This window comes from Anas acuta, chromosome 15 (genome assembly GCF_963932015.1).
Source record: "Anas acuta chromosome 15, bAnaAcu1.1, whole genome shotgun sequence".
Classification (NCBI taxonomy): domain Eukaryota; kingdom Metazoa; phylum Chordata; class Aves; order Anseriformes; family Anatidae; genus Anas; species Anas acuta.
The window spans coordinates 11,840,751-11,863,853 of NC_088993.1; the positions used below are offsets into that span (position 1 = coordinate 11,840,751).

At 43.4% G+C, this 23,103-nt stretch overlaps 2 long non-coding RNA genes across 5 annotated transcripts in view; one reads left to right on the plus strand and one right to left on the minus strand.

Annotated features, from left to right (window-relative positions):
- LOC137864596 (uncharacterized) overlaps nucleotides 1-23,103 on the minus strand; it is a 128,725-nt gene that overhangs the window by 31,702 nt on the left and 73,920 nt on the right. The window contains exons 3-4 of one of the 4 annotated variants that reach the window (XR_011101558.1): nucleotides 11,865-12,036; nucleotides 1,605-2,962 (exon numbers count right to left, since the gene is read on the minus strand). This is a non-coding gene — a long non-coding RNA (uncharacterized lncRNA). Of the gene's footprint in view, nucleotides 1-506; nucleotides 2,963-8,032; nucleotides 10,262-11,864; nucleotides 12,037-23,103 lie in introns of those variants that run through there. The other 3 variants (XR_011101557.1, XR_011101560.1, XR_011101559.1) reach the window with 3 other exon arrangements.
- Nucleotides 2,956-8,022, plus strand: LOC137864599 (uncharacterized). Its single transcript, XR_011101567.1, has 3 exons — nucleotides 2,956-6,467; nucleotides 6,602-6,664; nucleotides 6,780-8,022. It is a non-coding gene; the product is annotated as an uncharacterized lncRNA (long non-coding RNA).

The window sequence follows — 23,103 nt, forward strand, 5'->3', positions numbered from 1 at the left end:
TCCGATAACAACCAAGAGAATGCAAAAACGTGCGAATCTGTTGATCAGATCAACACATTCTTTGGTACAAACTTCAACCACCTCCATAACTATGCACCCTATCTGCTTCTCTGCTCCATCAGAAGCTGGCCTTGTTGCACTTACTGTTGCCAGTGATGTGGCAAAGCAGCATGATTTTCCAGCAGCTGATTTGCAGTGATGTGTCATTTGCACTCCAGAGGTTTTGGGGAAACTCCATAGGGTCATGGCAGAGCTGCCCCTTTCGATCCCCTCTGTGAGCTGCAGCACGGGTGCATCACTGAGCCTGGAAGTTAGCAGAGAATTTTTTCCAGGGCACTGGACATTCAGTGGGAGTTTGAGATAACACAGTGGCTACTGAGGAGCCAACTGGAAGAGGTAATAGTAAACACCCAAAGCCAGAGATTTAATGGAGCTTGGCCAAAGCAGTCCAAGCCAACAGGATCACTGGAAACCAGCGAGAGCCATCTCTGGGGACTGCCCTACTGCACATACATTTGGAGCTCAAAAAAAGGCAAGGATCTCAAGGGGCGTGAATCAGACTGGTTGAGCAACACTGGGAACTTGAGAACTGCTGCAAGGCCAAAACTTCTTTGCCTTATCATATCCAAAGCTCATTAAAACAAAATAGTGCAAAATATCAGAGAAACAAACTGATCCAAATGAATATTTGGAAGAAACTGTTAACAAAGAACTTAATATATATGCCAAGCTTCCTCTTAGGAACAGACTTAATTTTGTACAGACATTCCTGACAGATACATCCGTAAAAACATGTTGTCACTGGGGCTCAGAGCAGCGTGGGAACTCCTTTCTGAATTAGCTTCCAGGCACAACTCAGTTCTCCTGCCCCTACAGCAAGTTACAAGCAGCTACCTCTCCTTCTCTGCAGGGGTTAATCCTGCATGTTATGCAGATGCTGGGATTGCCCTGAGAGTTTCCATGGTAGAAAGAGAAAGTGGAAATAAAAAGCAGCTCCTTGCCTGATTTGTGGAACATGCAAAATACAATAGCAATAAAAATAGTAATGAGCTCATTATGATGGAAATGGTCTCATTACCAGTGCAAATGCCAATCATATACGTGGTCAGGTTCCTCATGGTACAGGGAGTTCTTTAAACACTGTCCTTCCCTGCTTCAGGAATGTGAGTTTTATTTAAAAACATGCAATACTTCCTATTCTTGGGCTGCTGTCCTCTCAACTCTCCGAAACATCTCAGGGCAATATTTAATACGTGGGAACAGGCAGTATGCAGGGACCAGATGCTCAGCTAAAGTAGCACATCCCTGCACACTGCTCTGGGCAGAGGAGAGGTCCTTCCCCTTCAAGCTTGCGTTACAGCAAGAAAATGAGGAAGAGGACTGTCTTTATTGGCAAGGAATGTCCTGGGCACACAACGAGAAGTTGCATTGCAAATATTTTAAGTGGGAGGAAAAAAAGAAATTTCCATCAACACGCTGCTAATGAATTCAGGGCACTTACAGATGAGGAGCAGGAACAGGGACAACAGCACAGCTTCACAAGTCTTAGGCCAATGAGTGGGTGCACAGCACGCAGCAGAGGTGTCCTGCTGCTCCAGACATACCTGTCTCCTAGGAAAACGTGAGGAGGGACGAGGGCATCTGCCTGCGGCTGGAGCGTGTCATCCTCCCTTCTCCTCACTACAGCCAGGTGGTGTGGTTTCTTCGCTTTCAAAGTCCCAGGCAGAAACATCTTAGTTGAGTGCACGCTGCTGCTGGTCACCCTGGTGAGGAAAGCAGCCAGGAGTGGGACAAGACGGGGGCAGGCACTGAGAAATGGCACGGGAAGGCACAGCAAAGGAAGGTCAGACACACCAGCACCAGTTCCTCCTTGGTTTAGTACTGCTCAGGCACAGAGCATGCCCAAGCCCTGCAAAACATGCTGTGTAGATCTTAATTGAAAAGAAAATACCCCTTTCACCCTCTATTAAATGTCTGCATATATACCACTTGAAAGCTACAGGTGAGCTTCTCATGTCCATGTATTTACCTGTGCACTAGCATTTACCTTCATTTTATAGACCTGAAGTTATGCATCTGGGACCACAGAAGGTCCCAGAAGAGGTTTGACACCCTTCTCCAGGCAGCAGAATTGTGTCTTAACTTTTCTTGCTGGCTACTGTACATAATTCTTAGCCTATACATAGCCTCTTGGGGGTCACTCTTCTCATTACATATATATGTGCCTAAGGAATCTGATTTTACAGGACCTGGATTTTAAGGGACCACTGCAGCACTACAGTCCCCCTGTACACACGCATCCCTGTGATTTTTCTGCAGTTACACAGAAGCCTGCAGCAGAGCAGGGGCTTAAACCTCTGTCCCCTGTGGGCCAGGCTGTGCCGTAATTGCCATCCAGTCCCCCTGTGTACAAAGTTCTTTTTTCGTTTGTAATCTAGGCTACCAGAATTGTACAACTCCATCAAGATCTGCAAGGTAATAATGAGCCGCGCTCTTCAAAAATGTACTTAAGGCTGAAAGTGATTAAAGATGCTCCAGCCTGCAATTACCTATTACTCACTGGTGCTCTAAACGGTTCATTTTTCACATCATTCCAGGAAGTTGTAACTTCTTAAAGCAGCGTTTCTGGTAATTATAGGAGAGCAACAACAGCAGGCACAGAGCATTATCTAACGCTGCAGCACAGGCAGAAACGCTGCCTTCCTTGGATGGTACACTACAGGCAGGAGCACGGCACAGCCGGGCAGCACCTGGTCTGGCTGATCGGCCTCACATTGCCTGGAACAGCTGGCTGCTCGCCAGGAGGGTTTGGAGAAATTCTGGACTTTCCATGCTCATCCCTGCCAGGTTGGTGCTTCGGAGACCAGCTCTGGCCCCGGAGCGCAGCGGCTGCCTGCAGAGCTCGGAGCAGCAGCACTCCCTTCACTGGGGCTGCATCCAGCCCTGCCTGTCTGCAGCTGGCCTAGGAAGAAGAGAAGGCTTTTTAGATTTTATTTTGTAGGCACTAGACTTTTAAATTTTGAAATGCAGTTAAAGTAGCTAAGGCAGCTGAACATGAAACCTCAACGACCTGCCTCTGCGGCCTTTACTGGGAGCCACTTATCTTGCTGTGTTCACAAACTAAAAATTCAAGAATTAAAAAAGCAGTTCTGCTTTGGTCTGATAATTGTATCGCAGAAATACTATGGTGCTTAAAGAAAAAAAAAGAACTAAATAAAAGGAGTCACAGGCACTTGAGACATCCACTCCATATCAAACACTGCAGGACCAAAGGCTGCGGCTGTCCCGGCTGCCTTCTTGCACAACGCAGGTCAGGGATGATCCCCACCAACCGTTTGTGGCAGCAAAGAACCCAACTGTTAAGGTTTGAGCTCTTCAGGCTGCACGCTGCCTTGCCTTGGAAACACCTGGGATATGCAGAGAGCAGGGGATTTACATCTGCCGTGGTGAAGCAGCCGATGGCTTCTCACTACTTTGGCCACAAAGGTGGCAATACAGGGAGAAATAACAACTTTCCTGCTGGGCTGGCTACACGTTGTGACTGGGAAACGAAAAACGTGCAGACACGGCCCCCTTGCAAGCCCAGGCTCAGTGCCTGCTCTTCCTTGCATTCCATCCTGCGGTGCTTTCTCACTCATTGCTTTTTCTGCTTCATACATCTCAGACGTGACATGATTGAGCCTGTTTGCCAGGACAGTCCCAATCCATAACTCACCTTACACGTGCCTGTGGCTTGAAAAGCATCGCAATCCTTCACTTCAGTTTGGAAGATGATGTTTTACAAGATGTTATCTGGTGATTAAACAGTGCCGTGATTGCAGCTGCTGAGCTTGTGACTTTTATCTCAGTTAAACAGCAGTAATTTTTACTTGCTTGGAAACCACAGTGCACACCCACATACCAATATATAAATAATTATTGCCAGTATTACTAATAATTATCACCATTCCTAATGACAGGAACTTATCTCAATGATAAGAATAACAATAAGCTTTCCCAAGATGACTTCAGCTCACTTATCTCAAGAATTTATCTCAATAATAAGGACATAGATATTTGGAGTAGGAATAGAAAAAATAAATACGTGCATAAGGATCATGGAAGAATTTTACCTGTTCTGTGGGATAACTAGCGAACAAAAGAGACATACTTTCTTGCTTAGGTATTTGTCTGAAGAAAAAAAAAAAAACACCTAACTTCTACATGATGTGATTATGCAAGAAGGAGGATAGAAAGACAGAGGGATTTGTTAGCTTTATGGGAACTGCGACCTCCTTGGTGGTGCTGGGAGAGGCTGTGGTGCTGAGCAGCACAAATGCTACATCTGTGCGAGTCTGGGCAAGTGAGAAGTTTTCCATTCAGGAACAGCATCCCAGCTCTGGTGGGACTGGCACCAAGATGAGCAGAAAGTGAGCCCCTGGCCAGCAGCTTGTGGCTCAGCAGGCCGTCCTTCCGGCGCTCCATCATGCTGCCCCTGCCCCTACAGGTTGCCTATAGAGATCCCTGGCTTTGAAGGGGAGAAAGCTGGCCAAAAATACAAGTTAGCAAAAGGAAACGGCGGAGCAGCAGCTACCACATGATGAATGCTACCAACACAAGCCTTGCTGACAGCTCAGAGCCCAGACACCTCTGCTGAGGCAGATTGGCTTAGTCTCTCAAAACACAGGAACTAAAGTAGCAGCAGCTGCCCCTGGGAAACGCCTGAATCCATAGAGGAGCAATGAGCATGTTTGGGCTGGAGGAACTGGCTGGAGAACACGCCTGGCAGCTTCTGTCACTCTTCCTCTGGGCTCCTAACATCCACTTGGCTCAGTGTGCAGGTATCGCATCTATTGGCTGAAAAGTCAAAGGCAGCAGCACATTCATTGATCTTCATTTTTTCCCCAAGTAGCTTGGAAACCTTTCCAGAGTTGTATTTTTCCACCCTGACCTATATTTGTGGTGGTGATTCATCTTTCCATGGTTCCCCCTGCTTTGAAGCAAGGCAGCCCTCATCACCACATGTCCACACGGGGCACCAAGGCTGCTCCGCACACCACCATCGCACACCAGCTGCAAATTATTTCAACGCACTGGGGACCAGCGGGACTTTGAGGCCTGACTCCTAACTCATGAGAACATCAAGGGAGAAGCCCCAGTTTCCAGAGGTTCTTTTCCTCATTTTTCTCTTCAGGGGCCGGTCACAGCTGACTTCCTGCAAAATAGGCCCAGCCCAGGCAGTCCAACTTCGGTGGCATCCAACTGGGCTGAAGCAGGAGGACTGCGCAGCATCTTCTAATGATTTTTATTTTGGGGAGGAGAAACACCACCTCTAGGAATTGAGCTTTATTGGACGCTCTAATCCAGAAGAGATAAAAGCACTTACTAATTACTGCTGGGTTTTGTTTCTTTGAAGAATTGGGTTAAATCTCTTTTGAAAGTAGAAGTCTGTTTGTGCTCGTTAGATGTATAATTTAATTTGTTTAGGAATTTGTCTCTTTTAGGGTTTTGTTCTGATGATATATGTACATTTTTTCTTCTCTCCTTTCCTCTCTTTTCTCCCCAAAGATAACAACTTTTGATTTACTATAGATTTATTTTCCTTATTTAACCACAAATTTCCCTGAGTTGATTTATCTTTTTTGGTGACCTTATTTTTTCCTCTCTTTTTCCTCTTGAAAATGCATTTCCTAAAATAAATAAATGTGTACCTTTTGCATCCCAGTTTAATAATTCTGAGATGTATTTGCTCATGCATGTTTGCTGACTGAAACATGTCTTCATGCTACACTGGAGAGAGAACTCAAAACATCTACTTTGGAAAAAAAATCTATTGAAATCTCCATAAGCTAATTTATCTGCCAAGTGCTGCTCTGCAACACTGCAGGAGCAAAGAAAATTGGGATGAAGGGGAACTTGGGAGGTCGTTTAATTCATATTACTTCCCCAAGTCAGGATCATCCAGCCTACATCATTCCTAACAGATGTTTTTCTAACCTGTTCTTAAAAACCTCCAGTGATGCTAAGTGCACAGCCTCCCATGGCAATTTCCATTAATATTCAACTGTCCTCACTATTAGAATTTTTTTTCCTAATGTTTAACCTGAATTTACTGGGAGATAATTAGAGCCTGTGACTTCCCATCCCATCCACATGTATCCCATCTTGTTAAGTCCCTCCAGCTGAGGGAAATGGGCCAGATAAATTCCCAGGAGCTCTGTGCTTCGGTTCCTCTGCAAATATAGCCCAAATTTTGAAAATCCCACCCACTGAGAGCTACTCCCAAAATTCAAATAGAGATCAGCTGTTTGTCCTGTCTGTGCTCGACATCTATTGAGATTTTGCTGCGTCAGTGGAAAAAGAGCCTCACACATCACACACAAAGTCTGCACTTAACTGCACAATGCCCTTCCCTTACCCCTGCTTGGCAGGATGATGTTCTTCATCTCTGCTCACGTTCTGCACGGAGACATTGGGATATTCACTGGGTAAGTCTCATGCCATCCAAGTCACAGTGTCCCAAGGCACATTATAAATGAGCCTTGTTCTGGGGTGCACTACCTGGGGTTTGTTGCACAAATGAAGAAAAACGTTGATTTTCTGTCCTGTTTCTTATCTGTAGGTAATACATACGCTGCTGTGGACTAACAGAGGGTCTCCTGGCCCTGTGAATGAAGACTTCAAGGTAACAGTCAGCTGTGCCACTGGCCTGGTACATTAATTTGGGTCAGCCAATTAACCCTTCCTTTACCTAACTTCTCATGCTTAAGGGAATGATCCCTAAAAAAGGTATTTTGCAGGATGCTTTGAGATGTACCTCCAAGGCACGCTCTGCCTTACTGTCCTCAGCTCATGCAAGGCAGTAAAATCCCTCAGTGCAAAACACTGCCTAAATGGAAGCAGCTCCAAGCTTCATCGCAAAGTAGCCAGAACTGAGGTTTTTACCTCCTGCAGGAGAGGGGCTAACAGGAACCACACTTCTGGCAACCGCTGGTGCCCCCCAGCCTTGTCTCTTGCCCTCTGGAGGGACAGCAGCAGTGGTGGATTTCCAGACATCTGTTAGGCAAGGCAGAAAACAGCTGGGGCACAGCTGCTTCGCTGCTGCCAGCAGTTGCAGTGATTTTGCTTGCCTCTAGCACTGGCCCTGTCTGGTTATTAATTTTTGTTTTCATTATCATTATTACTACAACTATTCTAAATAAAAATGGAACAAATTCCTTCTCAGAAATATTTTTTTTTCTTTTAAACAGATGTTTTTGCTGCCGCAGGACGTAGTAAGAGAAATATTTTCATTGTATGAGTGGGTAGAAATCCTTCATGGTGGATGATGGGGGACTGGGAATAATGTTCGGAACAAACTGGGAGTCAGATTACATAGAGAGCCTCCAGAAACATTGGCTTCTGTAATCCTGGAGCAATTGTTGCCTTGAGGGCACAAGCCCCGAAAATGCAGAGGTCCCACAGCATGACAGACCAAGTGGTAGGAAAGCAGGGAGGCTCCATCAGACCACAAATGGGCAAGGAATTGAAAGCATTTTTTGATTGATGCCAAACGATCGTGTTGCTAGCCTCAGGAAAATGAAACTCCAAACAACAAAACACCATCATTTGGGGCCAATCAAAGAGGTCTCGCTCAGCCCCAAGCTGAAACACTTTTGGTTTGTTTGATCCTTTGAGAAAAAAACACATCATGGGCACATTGATATGTTTTGAAAAAGAAACAAAAAAGACTAAAATACTTTGTTTTCTTTTCCAAGTTTTGACCATTTTGCAAGTTTACCTCGAGACATTTCTGAGATGCTGCTCAGCTGGGCTCAGTGCGCCCCATGCCTGGGAGCACAGTGTCATGTCCCGGCCATGCTCCTCTGTCAGAGGAGGTTTCTGAGGGTGTGTAAGAGAAACTGTGGTCAGGACCAATGTAGACACATCAGCAGGCCTTCATGCATGACCTCTCCAACTCCTGGACATGTCTTGCAGCCCTGCAATCCTTCAGCTATCTGGGTAATGCCTCAGGTCTCCTGGATTAAAACCTCACTGTGCCCAACATCAGAGAAGTAACACATCCCAGCCCTAAAAGGCTCGCATTTTGCTTTCACTGCCTTTTGAAAAGAGCTAACGAGCTTTGGCCTGAAAGCCCCAGGCCTCCTGCAAGAAGATGTCCAGCTTCTGCCTTTGTGCAGCAGACACAACCGCAGTGGGTGCTGTGCCAAGGCTAGAGAGCAGAGAGATCTTGACCGGTAAGCAGGATGGCTTATTGCCTCTCTCCTAAGCAAGAGGTCAATACAGGCTCTTTAAAATTAAGCCCTGTAAACCACATTGCATCAACACATCCTGTAAGCACAGCCCTGCCTCTGTCTCACTGGGCAGGACAAGGAGCTGCACACCACAGCACAAAACCTCAGAGCTGCCCGACCAAGAGAAAGGAGCAAACAGTGAATAAATGCATGGCCACATCCACAGGAATCATTTAAAAAATGATAGCTGATTTGTTCTGTTCCTTGCCAGGTATAACAGAGTGCTACCTTAACTCATCCTGCACCATGCAGGGCAGAACTGGTGACAGACAACCCCAAATATACCAGTAATACGGCTCTTACCTCACCATCCCTAAGGGATAATTTCAGAAACCCACTCACTTTCCAAACAAGGACCTCAGACACCATGGGGGCAGCTGGGGCTGAGCTTTGAGATTGTGGGAGGCCACCTGAGCACTTCTGAGGGTCCAATTCACTCTCCCAAAGAGGCTGAGAAACCCCTTGGTGCCAACCTGAATCAGATCCCACTCCTCCACCCACTCAGCATGACCCCCAAGAGAGCTGGCTCTCCCAGCTTCCTTGAAACCCAAGTGTTTAGCAATCGCTTGTAAATACTGAAATATATTTAATTATTCACATAATTGGGGAAAAGAAGGCCCCTGCTGTTTCCCAAAAAGCAGGCAAAACAACCCATTGCAACAATGCAAGAGAAACACATTTGCCATCCCAATCCCATATGGGGTTTGTGCAGAAAGCCTCTTGCCCCTCTACGGCCTGTTGCCAGCCCCACACCTTTGTTCAGAAATGCTTGCACAACACAGCAGAAAACCAAAGAACCAAACCAGAGGAGCCTCCAAGGCCAAATGCTTCCTTCCTCAGTCCTGGTTTCTGTACCTCACCTGCCCTTCTCTTGCCCTGGGCCCCTGCCCTCAGGCAAAAGAAAAAATATATTTTTTTTCCCTTTTCTCCCTCTTGTATGGTTTCTACTCTCCAACTTCCTCAACTGAGCATTCATGCCCACAAGGTGCCCCCCATGGACCCTGGGCTGCTCCTTGGGTCAGAGCAGGAGCAAAAGAAAGCCAGAGCCTAAAATGTGCCCTCCACCAGGATCAGGAGGCAGAAGGGGACTCCCTGAGCAGCCTGCAGGGCTGTGCACCAGCAGTTAAACCAAGCCAGGAGGCCACAGATGTGAAACAGGCCAGATAGCACATGGGTCGGCTGGGTCACAAAGCAGCACAGCGAAGCCGTTCCAGCTGCGGAGCACAGAAAGTGCATCACCCCTGTAGGAACTGTAACTCCTTTATGGCTTGTTTACACGCTCAGAAATAATTGATAGAAGCTGTGAAACATATTAAGTTATGATTTGTTTCTTTTTTTTTTTCCTACACTTATGTACAACTTTGTGAGCTTGCTGCCAACATCAAGAGCCAGACAGACAAACAAGCAGAGTTGCTGACCTCTGCTTCAAAGATTTGACCATCCCAAAATGTCTTTTGAAGTTATGAAATTTAAAACTAACACAGCCTCTGGTTCTCTTTGTTTCACTTTTTTTCACATTTCTCAGTCTCTCAGCCATCCACATACCACACCACCTCATTTGCAGACTTTTCTCTGCAACCACAAAGGTAAATTCTTTTTGTTTGTTTGTTTAATTACAGCCTATATTGTGTGTTCCTTGAATGGATGCAATCAGTCAGTGTTTGAAAGTTCACCGTACCTTTGTGACTGGCAGCAATCTTGAGCCAGCTCCATTTACGTAGGAACTCAAGCAGTGTTTCAGATACTCCCATCCATCAAAATAGAAGTTGCCATGCGAGCGGTCAGCTGAGAGGTAAACATTTGGATCCGTTCTCTCTTAATTCAAGGCTCAATACCTTGTTGCCCACCTGCCTGAGCTGGTATTGCTGGAGCAGGCTCATGTCAGCTCTGTGCTGTGGCAATTCAGAGATGTTCATGTTCACCAGGGGTTGGGGCAGGTAAGGCCAGGTTCAGCCATCAGCAGGGGCTGGAGAGGAGAAAGCCTTTTCCTATTGCACAAGGGAGAGAGGTTGGTGTTGCGGCCCTGATGTAAATCAGTGCTGGGAACTTGAAATCAAGACTTTGCTCCAGTGATGAGTAATCTCTTTGCATAATTCCCCTCTAAATGTTTTGGATACAGCAACATGTTGTTTCTCCTCTAGTGGCAGATTTTAGGAGGGCTTTCTTACCAATTCGTGTCAAGTCTGCCTCAGTATAAACAAAAAAAATTGCTCATATTTGGAGACTTAGAAAAAACATACAAATGTTTTTAGAAGAATGAGTCTCTCTTATTTTGAAACATTTCCTCCTTTGTATCTGTTTTGTCTTTGCTTTTTTTTTTCCTGCCAATTTCTTAGCAAATGTGTTGTTGCAAACAATATGTTTCAAGCAAAGAGAGCAAATACTTTCAGAAAGCAAAGTTTTAAAAAGTCATGATGGCTGATTCACCATGATAAACATTTGATTTATGCATTTGCTGGCCCTCTAGTGAGAACGTCATAGTATTTCCCAAGACTGAAAGGCCCAATAAAAGCAGTTACAAACTTGAGTACCAAATGCTGTCAATGAGCTACTTACTGTAAGCTACAGTCCCAAAACTGTTCAGAGAAGGGTTTGCTATGAAGATTTATTTCCAGGGAAGTTACTGGCTTCTAAAGTTGAATTTCATTTGTCGAGGGAGAGAAAATGTACAAAATAAGTCAAATAAATATTACAAACTATTCACCTTCTTCTGACATCTGCACAGGTGATGCAGTTGGCTGCATACACCTCACCCATTCCCTGTGGTGAGAATGCAGAGAGGCAAATATAGAATAAGAGCAGTTCACTAATACAGGAGTGAATGGGGATTTTGGAGCTTCTGAATGCTGCTCCGGTCCCAGTGCCTGCGGTTCAGATTGACTTTATATGTGAAAAAACCCTGACAGCAGCGGTGTTGTCAGAGACAAACTCTCACCTCCATTCCCAGCTGCACAGGCTGGAACAGCCCGTGGGCTCTGGTCAGTATGTAAGCAACTGTGAACTTGGTGTTTGCAGTCGATTCCTCTTCTGCAAATTCAATCCCTCCTGAGAGATTTGTCTTTATACAGGACATGCCTCTAGGAATCTTGCCTTTAAAGTTGTTAAAGATTCCATCTGACATGGTTTAATGGGCCAACATTGGGCCTGTGTTGCCTAAATCCACAAAAAAACACTGAAAAGTAAAGCTTATGATGTGGTCCTGCCTATGCTGATCTTTTGTGTAGGGGACATTTTCCCCCTAAATTTGTTTGTGCAAGGCCCAACACAATGTGTAACATTTTCCAGCTGATTTCCCCACTCCCTATCCAGATCACACAGCTGACTGTGAGTTTGGTGAAGGGCTGAGATGTTCTCCCTACACCATTCCTTTCTGAAGAATGCTGCTTCATCCTCATTAGAAAGAGCTCTGCCATCATTTGTTTTCTTTCTGTTACCCATACACTCCCAAGCACCTTTATTAGATGCTTTGAGCTTGGAGTTAAGAGCTAATTAAACTGACAGTGCTGCCTCACTGCAACTCAGTGCAAAACAATTCAATTTGGTCTAATTTCTTGGAAGTGAAACCAGACAGTGCTGTTTAGAGGACGATACCTGCAAAAATACGGTGGAGTCGCGTTCCCCATCACCACACGCTGCTGTGCCTGTTGGTGAAGGATCAGACGTCCAAGCGGCTGGGCGTGTGGCAGGCAGAGGTGTGGGATGGTCTCCAGGTGAAACAGTGCTGTACCGAATCAGTTGCATCCTCTGCAGAGGGCCAGTGAGGCTGAGGAGATACAAATGGGGGAATTTGCTTGAAACAGGAATAGCCTGAGAAACACCGACCCAGAAAATTGAGTTCTTAATTTGAATGGGGAAGAAAAGAAGCCTTGGCTGTTTTTCTACTTTTTAACAAAATGCTTAAAATCACAGCATTCAAAATTCCTATTTAATTTATTTTATTGCTCATTAAAATTATTTTAGGTCTTAAATTACATAGCAAGAGATCTTAGGCGCAGATCATGTGCTCAGGAATTACCTGTTCTCTGCTAAGGTGAACATGGCACTGCCCTTAGCAGAGTGAGGCTGGGTCACCCATGCTTCGCTCACAGCACCTGCAGCTGCAGCTCCATGCAGGTTTCTTCTGAAGCTAACTGGTATCTCAGCTCATAGCTGACACTTGTTTGTGAAATTGCAGAGTGACATGAAAACCTTATCATATTGAGGTAATGGCCAGGTTTGGGCAGGAGACAGATTTCCTGTCAAAGTTAGAATGCAATTTCAAAATCTCCACTCGCTTCTGTACTTACAAATAAATAAATCTGAATAATTAAAAAACAACTATCAATATTTTGTTTCATTTTGTACGTTAAAAGATGCTTGACTTGAATTTGAAAATTTTAAACCCCCCAAACACAGCAATGTCCCATTTTATTTATTTCTCTCACGCACCTGAATTCTTCACTTAGAAAACCTGGAAAGAGAGCAAGAACTTTTTTGCTGAGCAATCCAGCAGAGAACAGCCTTGCTGCCCAATGAAACATGTACAGCAAAGAAAGTTTGTCAAAACCTCCTAGCAACTATGAGTAATTGCTAATACCAATGATCTTTAAAGCACCAGCTATCAGCATGATCAAATCACAGCTCTAGCACAGCCTTTGGAAAGAATTTGCTGTACTTTTTGTTAACAAACCTGTAACAACACTCATAATTTCTAACTCCCCTAAGCAAACTGCCTCTCCTTCTCACATGCTTGGCTACAAACAATGCAAACCTTTGCACAGTACGAGGTCAGGTTTGTACAGGCACCAGACACGACCAGAACTGACACGCTTCTTACTGCTTAGGTTTGGGTTTTGACCTACCTGCTTAGTGACCTCAGCCACTGCTGCTGAAACTGGCAACGGGGAGTGGGAGCAAAGGGTGAGGAGTTATTAGATCAAAATGCTGCATTGTTTAACACTGGAGAAACAATATTCAAGGTTAATTTAAGAGGCTAACTACTCAGTCCCTGGGGAAAGATGCTCCTTTGGAGGCCAGCCTGGGTGAGGCTCAGGTACTGTGAATAACCTCCTGGAGAGACTGTGCAGAGAACTGCAGGCGGTCCTTTCCTCACTTGGGCCATGCCACTTCCAAACATTTTGGATCTTCACATAGAAAACACAAACTAAGGAATACAATTTTGTGTTATTTACAATAGCTACATGTGGTTCAATCCACACTGTTGTATGGAAACTTGGAGAAGAAGAAGAAACCTACACTGCATTAATGAGTTAACACTCCTCGATGTTTAGCCACCATCCTTGCTGCAAGAGCATTTTCTGGTCCCCAGCACTTTAATAGCCTTTACTGGTAGCAGTTTTCACCACATGCTGGCCTTGGAGCTTAGACATGTACAGCCATATGTGGAAGCAACTGTGGGACAATCCTATGAGCCCCGAGACACTCTATAGGGCGTTTAAGGGATGGTCTTTCACTTGTTACATTCCTGAGCAATTTTGGCCATGGCAGTGATTTAATTCAGTGACTGCAGTCTTCCACCCTTCTATCATCTATAAACTCAAACTATTTACAGGTTGCTTAATGCTTCCAGCTTCTGTTCTGTTAAGGTCACATTTTTTCTCCCCAAAGCGTTGATTCATAAGGACTTTCCACTGTGCTGGTCACCATTTCTTCTGACTACTTAACATTTTTCCATAGCTAAAGATGAGGAATGGAAAAACAGTCCATCTTACCCTACTGATATAATAGATTATAAATAGATAATATTCTATTTTTACTCTGTACTGAATTAGAGTCTAATAACCCATAAAACTACAGGTACCTTTACAACTACATTTTCTATTTTTTTTTTTTTTTTTTTTTTTTTTTTACTAAATAAGTAATGGAAGTCTAAGAAAACAGGTGCATAAATAATGACAGGGAATGAAGTAGCAGAAAAGAATGGCAGTTTGCTGTTCTCACTCTTTATATGACTGGCTCATCCAGTATTACAAATGGCATGTGAGTGTCTTACTGCAAAAGGATTATCAACCATGTTATCTGGTAGATATTTTTTTCCTTAATATAATATTCAAACTAAATTAACTATCTGCAAAGTTATTTAATAAATCACTGCAATGATACATTGCTCAAAAATGCTTTGCTATCAGGTTATAAATGTGGGATTTAAGATGCAAACCAGGGTTTTCTGCCAGATTTCTTGAACATGGTTGGTTATAACACAGCTCTACCATGGATGTAACAGTGCAACATGGCCTTATTGCTATGATGACGACTCTTAGAACACTTTTCTGTAATGTAACTTTGGCTGTAATTGGGCCCATTAGAAATTTTCTATGCAAAAAGCCCTTTGAAATTATTTTAAGCAGCAGTCAAAGGGATCAACTTATTTTCATTAACTGTGATAGTAAATGAAGATATTAGAGCTGTGCTCTTGAGATGCCCACATTGTAACTGGGATGGTAAGGCTTGCTGAAAAGGATGATTTCTGCTTTATCACTTTGTGGAATCAGGACCTTTGGACTGACTGGTAAAAATGAGTAATTTGAAGTGTACAAGCTCATTTTGTACTTCTGCTATTTGACTCAGCGCTGTTCTTTCTTAATATGGAAACTCATGAGCTATGGGGAATCTTTCCTCCTCCAGCTTAAAGTGAATGGGAAAGTCTATTCTTGTGTGCCCTCCGTGAACCTGCCACTGATTTAGATAATCATTTCCACACCTTCATTGTGCTTCCTCATGCAGACCATTCCTACAGATGACCTTTTGTAGCTGGAAACACTGAACATTGTGGAGAGAACATCATTTCCTGCCCACTGCTGTTAGTGAACCATGGAGCAGCATTCCTATGCTGCTTACACAGCTCGGAAACAAAACGTATGACTAGGAAGATCAAACAGGGAATTACGGTGAAATGAGTAAACATCGATTGAAGTAAACTGGCAATGAAGAAGCTGATCCTACAGAACACAAGGAACTGGTGCTGTTTTTCTAACTCAATTTTTAACTTCAACCATTGGAAGTAGAAACTCAAGCACCTTAAAGTCAAGTACATAAGTAACGATGGGGAGACACTCTGCCCCGTGCAAGGGGAAGAACTGAAACTGCCGAAGCCAACCATTGTGACAGAACCAACAGTTTGTAATTAGCACTGTTAAGACATCTCTTAATAGTCATCAGTCACCTGGGTTCAGACAAGGGTGATCCCAGCATCTTACACAAACAAAGTGGGAGGAATAGGAAGGCACCTGGGGAAAATGTTTATTTAAATTCAAAAAAGTAGAAAAAAAAAAAAAAAAGAAGACAGCATACCACTTCCCATAAAGGTGACGAAAGAGAAAACTGCTGCAAACACACAGGCAGAAAGCACAAGGAAAGGGGAAAGAATTCCCCCAAAGGACAAGATCAGCGTCCTGACGACAGGATGATTTCAATCAAAGATGATGCTGAACCTGATGTGATGGAGAGCAAAATTCTCCAGCACATCTCCTCCTCTCTGGGGTATAGCCTCACTCCTGGACACATTGCAAGGAATGTGTGAGCAGAAGGACTCTGCCCCTCTGTTAGTGCTGCCCAGTCCAAATAGTCTTTCCCTTGGTCTTTGAGAGTGGCCTGGAGAATATCAGAGACTAAGCTAAAAAGCTCAGAAAGATGAATGAGGCAAAGGGGTCAAAAAATCAGCCCCCATCTTTGTACTAATAGTTTTCTGCCATTGTACTAAATGAAAAGTAGTCTGTGTTCACGAGTCTGATTATTATAATGGTGCAGCAATAGGCACCTCATGAAGAAGACAGAAATGCTGATGTCCACCAAGATGTCTCACTGCAGCGGGAGGCTTTCTACTCCTGCCCTGAAGCACAGCACTAGGGATTTCTGCCCTTTAAAAGACTGCTTTGAAGAGCAGTATCTGAATAAAGATGTCAGATGTGTACTGCAGGTTACTCACTACAAATGCATATTCCCAAAAAGTCTAACATACTCTCCTGATGAGATAAATCTATTTTTATCATGGATGGATTTCCAGAGATAAACATCAAGAGTACTTAGACACATGAAATTCTGAGCGCAGAAAATCAGCAAGTCAATTGGGAGTCCTGACACCAAGCAAGTAGTAGTTTTGTACTCTGCTCCCCAGGAAAGGCACAGAGCAGTTTTTCTTAACCCAAGAGAGCTCTGTATTCTTCTGGGAGAAGAGATAAAAAGGGTGAGGGAAAAAAATCCATTTGTCATCATGGGGGCAAAATAGCTGCTAGACAAATTCATCCAGCTCACAAGATTCCTGTCATCATCTTCTCCACAGCTTTTATTTTTTTCCCTTTTCCACTACAGGCATATAGAGAAGAAGAGCAGAATGATGAAAGATGAAATAATAACAAACTGAATGACAAATTCAGTAGTTATTATATAATGAGCAAGTTCTTCACAACTGTTTAGGAGCAAAATGTATCGTATAAATAAGACAGGCTCTTTCAGCACAACATTGGACCTGGTCTGGCTTTGAAAAGACATTTTGTGGGGGAACTGGAATTACACTTCAAACAGTAAAATATAAGGACTAAAGTGGTAAAAGAAAAACAAACAAAAAATAATCCTGACCAATGCTATTTAAAATCTGGAGCTGTTCTAGAAAACTTAAAAAGTAGGAACTGATGAAAATGAAAGAACTAAGCTTTGAATTTAGTAAACGATGCTTACTTGATTACACCCATATGCAGTCACTGATGAGCTCTTGAGCAGAACTGATGAAAAATTGGATTGTTTACATGTATTAAACCAAGCAAATGGGAATCTGAACTGAAAGCGCCAAAAAAAACTTGAAAATAAAAATGCTAGCAATAATTGCTACATTTTGTGTGTCAATAGCATGCCAGCAAGGATTCTGCATCAAATTCTGACCAACAGAAAAAAGGTTGGGTATGTGAAACTGTAATATCACTTATCTACCAAGCAGGACACCTGATGACTGACAACTTTAATTTTAGCGTGAAATTGGCTGACTAGCTGTTGAAACATCCATCCCTTTTGACAGGGATAGTAGTCTCTGGATATTTACCACTAGAAACTTCCAAAGTCATCCTCCTGCTCTACTCGTCTTTATTTCAAGCAGTGAAGAGAGAGCCTTGATCCCAATTCACAACTCCCTCGATGAGCAGAGCAGTGGTTTTCTTGGGTTGTGGTCATCATACTACTCCTGCCTCTATGGGAAGGTCCAAGAGCTCATGAGAGATCTAAGTACTGCGGAGCCGTGTATCCAGAGGACAAAGAGAGGTCTTTGAGGTAATAGTGTGAGTTGAAATTAGACAATTTAATATGGAGCAAAAATGTAGATCAGGAAGACAAACTTTTAGCCAGAGCTCTTTTTGTTTTCTTCACATCCAAAGGAGGCCCACTAAAAGAGAGGGCTTCAGTTTATTTTGGGGTTGTCTGTACATTATCTTGCATAAGAAAACTATGACTATAACCTAGCAATGGGGTTACAGTACACATTGCCTTATGGTACCTATTTCTATTCTGCACTGAAAACTATCCTCCCTTTTTTCGAAAATAAACACTAATTAGGAGAGAAAATAGTCAAGACAACCATGACTACTGTACCTTTTCTATATTGCAAAAATATCTTCAGCATTACAGAGCTCTCCTGCCTGAAAAGAGATTTTAGTGTGGGAAAAGTTGCACTTCGGTGAGCTAGGAGAAAAGCATACCTTATTTTTAAGCTGCAGTCTCACAGACGTGAAGACCTGCCAGTGGTTCTGAACCCTACTGCATTTGAATGTCTTCACTTATCTAGGAACCTCATTTATATGTGCAATCATTTAATTATCCTGATTTTGATATTTGCCATCCACTCTGGGTTGAGGGAGTGTTTACAGATAAACTACCATTAGAGCAGAAGCCAATCTGTGGCTGAGGGACCAACACAGCAATTCCACTGGGAAAGAGATAACATTAAATAAATAAATAAAACCTCACAAACTAAAAAAATACCACCAACACTCCAAAACAAAGACTTTTTTTTTTTTTTTTTTTTTAAATTCTGTGGTTCTTAGGATCCTATTTGCCATCATGCTCCTGTTGCTTTGACTGCCTGGTGCCCCAAAGCACTTGTAAACCTTACCCAAAGCAGCTTGAGAGTGACTTTGCTGTGCCAAAGCCGGCCACAGGATACTAATGGTGTTTAACTTTCCTAAAAATGCCATCTAAACAATTGCCTAAGGGAATGGTAAAGTACATATGAAGCCTGAATGCTGCATTGACTTCTGGATTGGAACAGAAGGCTTCCACAGAATTGAAGGATTACTGCTAATTTTTATTCAAAAAGGAAAAATAGAACTGATGAGCCTAACACGTACACGTAGAGTATGCTGAGCACTGCATCAGCCCAGAGACTATTAGCACATAATTAATTAAAACGGCTTGGCACTTAGGCTTATGCTACTGACTCTGCATGAGCTAATGTTGGCCCACTTTCTACTCTCATTACAGTCCATGTCAGTGGGATGGACACATTTGAAACCATTTCCTGCTCTTTGTTACAATATTTGCCAACAGCAGGAGAAATAGATGCTCTAAAAGAGAGAAAGCATCTCCAGCATGGCAATGGAGGAATAAATTATTCTCTGGTACAGATTAGAATTGCAATGTAATTTGGTGAAAAAAACAACCCTTTCTTGTGATATGATCAAGGAGATTGTTTCATGATGCTGTGAAACAATACTCTGAGTTGTGGCAATAAGTACTGAAGGATTCCCATGAACAGCTACAGCAGCTGTAAAGACATGTCTGGGTAAGCTCGGGGTGCTGCCCCACTCCCAGGAGTTTACAGGTTTGTGTATCCTTGGACATGCACTCAGTGAAGTTGTCTCAACAAGAAATTAGTCTCTCTTTCCAGAATCAGATCTTCAGAGAAGAAATTTCATTCTGATTTTCTTGAGCATGGGAAAAAAAAAAAAAAAAAAAAAGGAGGGCACCCAGCCCTCAGACAGCTGCCAAGGGTGACGCACCCTTGCAGGTGAGAGCTGCAGACAGCAGCACCAACTTTCTGATGGAGCATTCCAACCAAGAACAGCCTCTCACAGAGCTGCAGGTCTCCCACTCTGGAAACCAAAACAGTAGACTTAGATGTGTGGAAAAACAAAATAAGAATTCAAGTATAAACCAATCAGACTTTTCTAAACTACTAGGAAAAAAAGTTTCAGCTTGTGTTTTGGGGTGCTAATTTAGCTCCTTAAAAAAGCCACTGAATCAGAGTAAGCCCTCTTTGCCAGAAAATATTTTCTTCCCAACTGTAGTTTGTAGTCAAAGAGAGTAGCAAACCCAAAGGGCTGTTGCTTTCTCAGGTTTAAGGACAAGAAACCGCTCTGACATTGCACTCAAAGGCAGATCTGTGTGCGTACGTTCTCCCAGCTCCTCCGACCTCAGCGTGGCCATGCTGCTACCCCAGCTCAGGCTCAGTCTGAAGCACAACAAATTTGACAATACTGAGCTCTGTGTATCTGCACAACACATTAAATGCAACTCTTGAGGATTTATTAGTGTTTCAGTGTCACCAAGAACTGATTAATTATCAAGGATTTCTGCATAGCAGCTAAAGGGAGAGAAACGCGCTTTGAAGAGCAGCAGCATCCACACCAGCTGAGTAGCAGAGAGCTAATTATTTCTGTCTATGTCATTGTTGTTGCCATCAGAGGGGTGAAGCTGGCATTTCTCCAGCTTCTGGTACTTTAAGGTAATAACGAAGAGTGTCTCAGCATGCAGTGTGTTAGAAGGAGATTTAATGTGCTTGCTGAATATTGTATTGAGTTCCTGATTTGTGTCAGCAAGACCTGCTAATTCATAAGAAAAGGTGTCATCAGAACTTATTTTACATACGTTTAGACACTGGCAAATTATGCTGGAGAAAGCCTGAGTGTAGCCATTAGGACTTTGCTGCAGCTCTTGTCTGATTTGAAGGGTTGGTGAGGGATCCACCGAGGTACAGACAGACCTCGGTGTGCAGCAGCCTGCTCCAACATAGCCCTCCAGGATACCCGCCAGCCATCCCTGAGAAGGGTTTGTGCATTTCATCCCTGCTGTTCTCCTCATAGCACAGAAACCTCCCTAGATGCTGTCCCTGCCAGCCTGTGCTTCCCACTGCTGTGGTTCCTGCACAGGCTGCTGCTCCTTCAGCACCCTCCCGACACTCCTGTGGCTTTGCAGATCCTGCAGTGCTGCCGGGAGCAGTCTCAAATGGCTTTTCCATTCCCTTCGCCTCTCCTGTTGCATCTATGAAACAAGCCCTGGTTAACAATCCTGCATTTGCCATCTGAAAACCAGTCTCTGAAAATCCCTAGGCATTCCACTGACACAAAATCCTGTTTTCCCAGCTATGAGCAAATAGGAGAACTACTGAAATCTGCTCCAAGGTGGATCAGTGATTGAGTTCCTTGGGCAACACTGGGCTCCCTCCTGCTCTGGGGAGGTGCTGTGGGTTGGCCGGAGGGGAGCAAGTGGAAGAGCTCCACACAGGCACATGTGGTTCCCTCCTGGAGCCTCCAGGGCTGCGGCATGTATTCCGATACCACGAAATCCCAGAACCCTTCATAAAATATTCATTGCTTTTTAATGCCGCATATTCTAATTTTAAAATTCAGCTCCTAAATAATTTAGCAGACTCATGGAAAAAAAATAAAGAAAAAATAAACAAGGCTCCAACAAACAAAAGCCCCATTGAGGCTCTGGCACAGTTGCTAAATTAAACCTGTCAAAGATTCCCATCATGTTACTTATTTCTCAGGAGAGATTTATAGCTGTGCCCACTACCTCCAGGCATTGAGCCCTTTTGACATCCAAAAGCCAGCAGATAATACCAATGACCCGATTCTGCCAGAGGAAGGGCAGCACTTATGGAACGTGCAACATCACATTCACAGGTGCAGAGAAAGCAGGTCACACCCTGCCACAGCTCTACCATCACTCTTCATCCCAGAACCCACCTTCCCAAGCCCCCCATCCAACACACAGCCTGGTCACTGTCCCCAGGGACCACTCTATCAGCAGTCTGGGCTTTGCTTTTACACACCTTAAGAAGTAAAGAGATGGAGAGTTCAGATCTCTCCTCAGTACTTAGATCCATAATTAAAGCATATAATTTGGTTTGAATTTATGTACTTTCCACTTCTAGTTCTTGAGCCTTGTCACAGTTTTTCTACACTAAGTGACAATATGCCCCAAACTTCCTTTCTTTCATTGTACCAATAAAGCTATCCCCCAGAATTAATCCCACTTACAGTTATTTAGCAACATATAAAAAGACTGACTAGTCTTAGAGATTAAATTAAAATATAAACTTCTATAGCCATGGACCTATTTTTGATAACAAAATTCTGCCTCTGTGCTTCGTTACTGTTCAAGGCTGCCTTTGTGCAGGTTACCCTTCCAAAAGCAAATTCAACTCACCTATCACTGCAAAAATACAGTATGTCCCCTGAAATGGTAAATATGTCAGCTAACTTTCCCAATTTAATTAACTTTTCCCTAATGGCCTTGCTAAAATAGACTTCAAAGTTCAAAAGACAAAAAAAAAAAAAAAAAAAAAAGAGAGAATTGCATTTTAATAATGCACTCGATGAAAATGAGGAAAAAAAGAGTTTTCATTATTCAGTATTGAAGTCATGGAAACTCCTGTGCCTAGTGGCTGTTTTGCCTTTTATAACATCAATAATTTAAAACTTAATTGTTGTGCATTATTTGGTTAAAGAAGATTATGACTCTAACATTTGCATTTATTTATCAGTAATGGTGAGATAGCTCTTCCTCAGCAAAAATATATTTGGAAATTCATTCACCCTGCAAACAAAATCACAAAGTAGCTCATCCCTAATGCTCCTATTTAACCACTGAGAAATTAAGCCTCTCTTTTCTGATGTACGATGAGAAAGGTCTGTTTATTACCAAGCCATTTAGGTGACTTTTTCTGGAGTGCACTTTCAAACCATTTAAAAGGCATATTTTGAGGGTAATCTCTGGGAGTAACAACCCCATTATATTGTGCTTAAGCTGAGCAAAATGTCTTGGTTGTATCTACAAAGGGCAGAAGGTGTTCCTTAATGCCATTCATTTATCAGAAGAAATTAAGCATCCCTGGAGAAGTCTGGGTGCAAAAGACAGCACTGGCAGCCTTCAGGACAACAACACATCAAGACTCACAGTGTCACTTGTCACGTCCTTAAGGACTTCCCAGGCTTGGAGGCTTGAGGCACCGTTTTCCCTTTGATCCCATGGGATGCAAAACCACTCAGCACCTTCAGCCTGTCCCAGGACGGAATCAACACACCCCAAAAACCTGCAAACCCAAGGGGAAGCTTCCTTTGGCTTCCTGGTTGGCCTGTTACCTGGTGGTGCCACAGCTCAGAAGAAACCCAGAGAGGTTTGTTCTGAGGACTTCTGGTTTCACCTCTGCCCTTTGTGCAGGCATGCTTCGTGCCAGCCTTTGCAAGAAGGGCGGTACTGTGCCAAGAGAGTTCTCCCTGATCCTCTCAGCTTTTAAGATTAAAGCTGAAAATCCCATCCACCATTAGTTATGGGGAATTTGGATGTGTTCACCTCAGAAGAATGAAGGCCTGGCTTAACTTTCCAAAAATACCACCTGGGGTTACGCAAGTCCCAGTAGTTCCCACTTGATGTTAGATTACCATCATGGCAGCAAGAACAACAGTGGAGATTTGGGAAGGAGAAAAGGCTTTTCAGGATTAGAAAGCAAAATGTGAACTCTACTGGGATTAAGTGGCACTGAAAAATCATCCACTGTTTTAAATCCAGCAATCTTGTAACATAAAGCACTCTTGAGAGCCTAATCAGAGCAAATCACTTACAA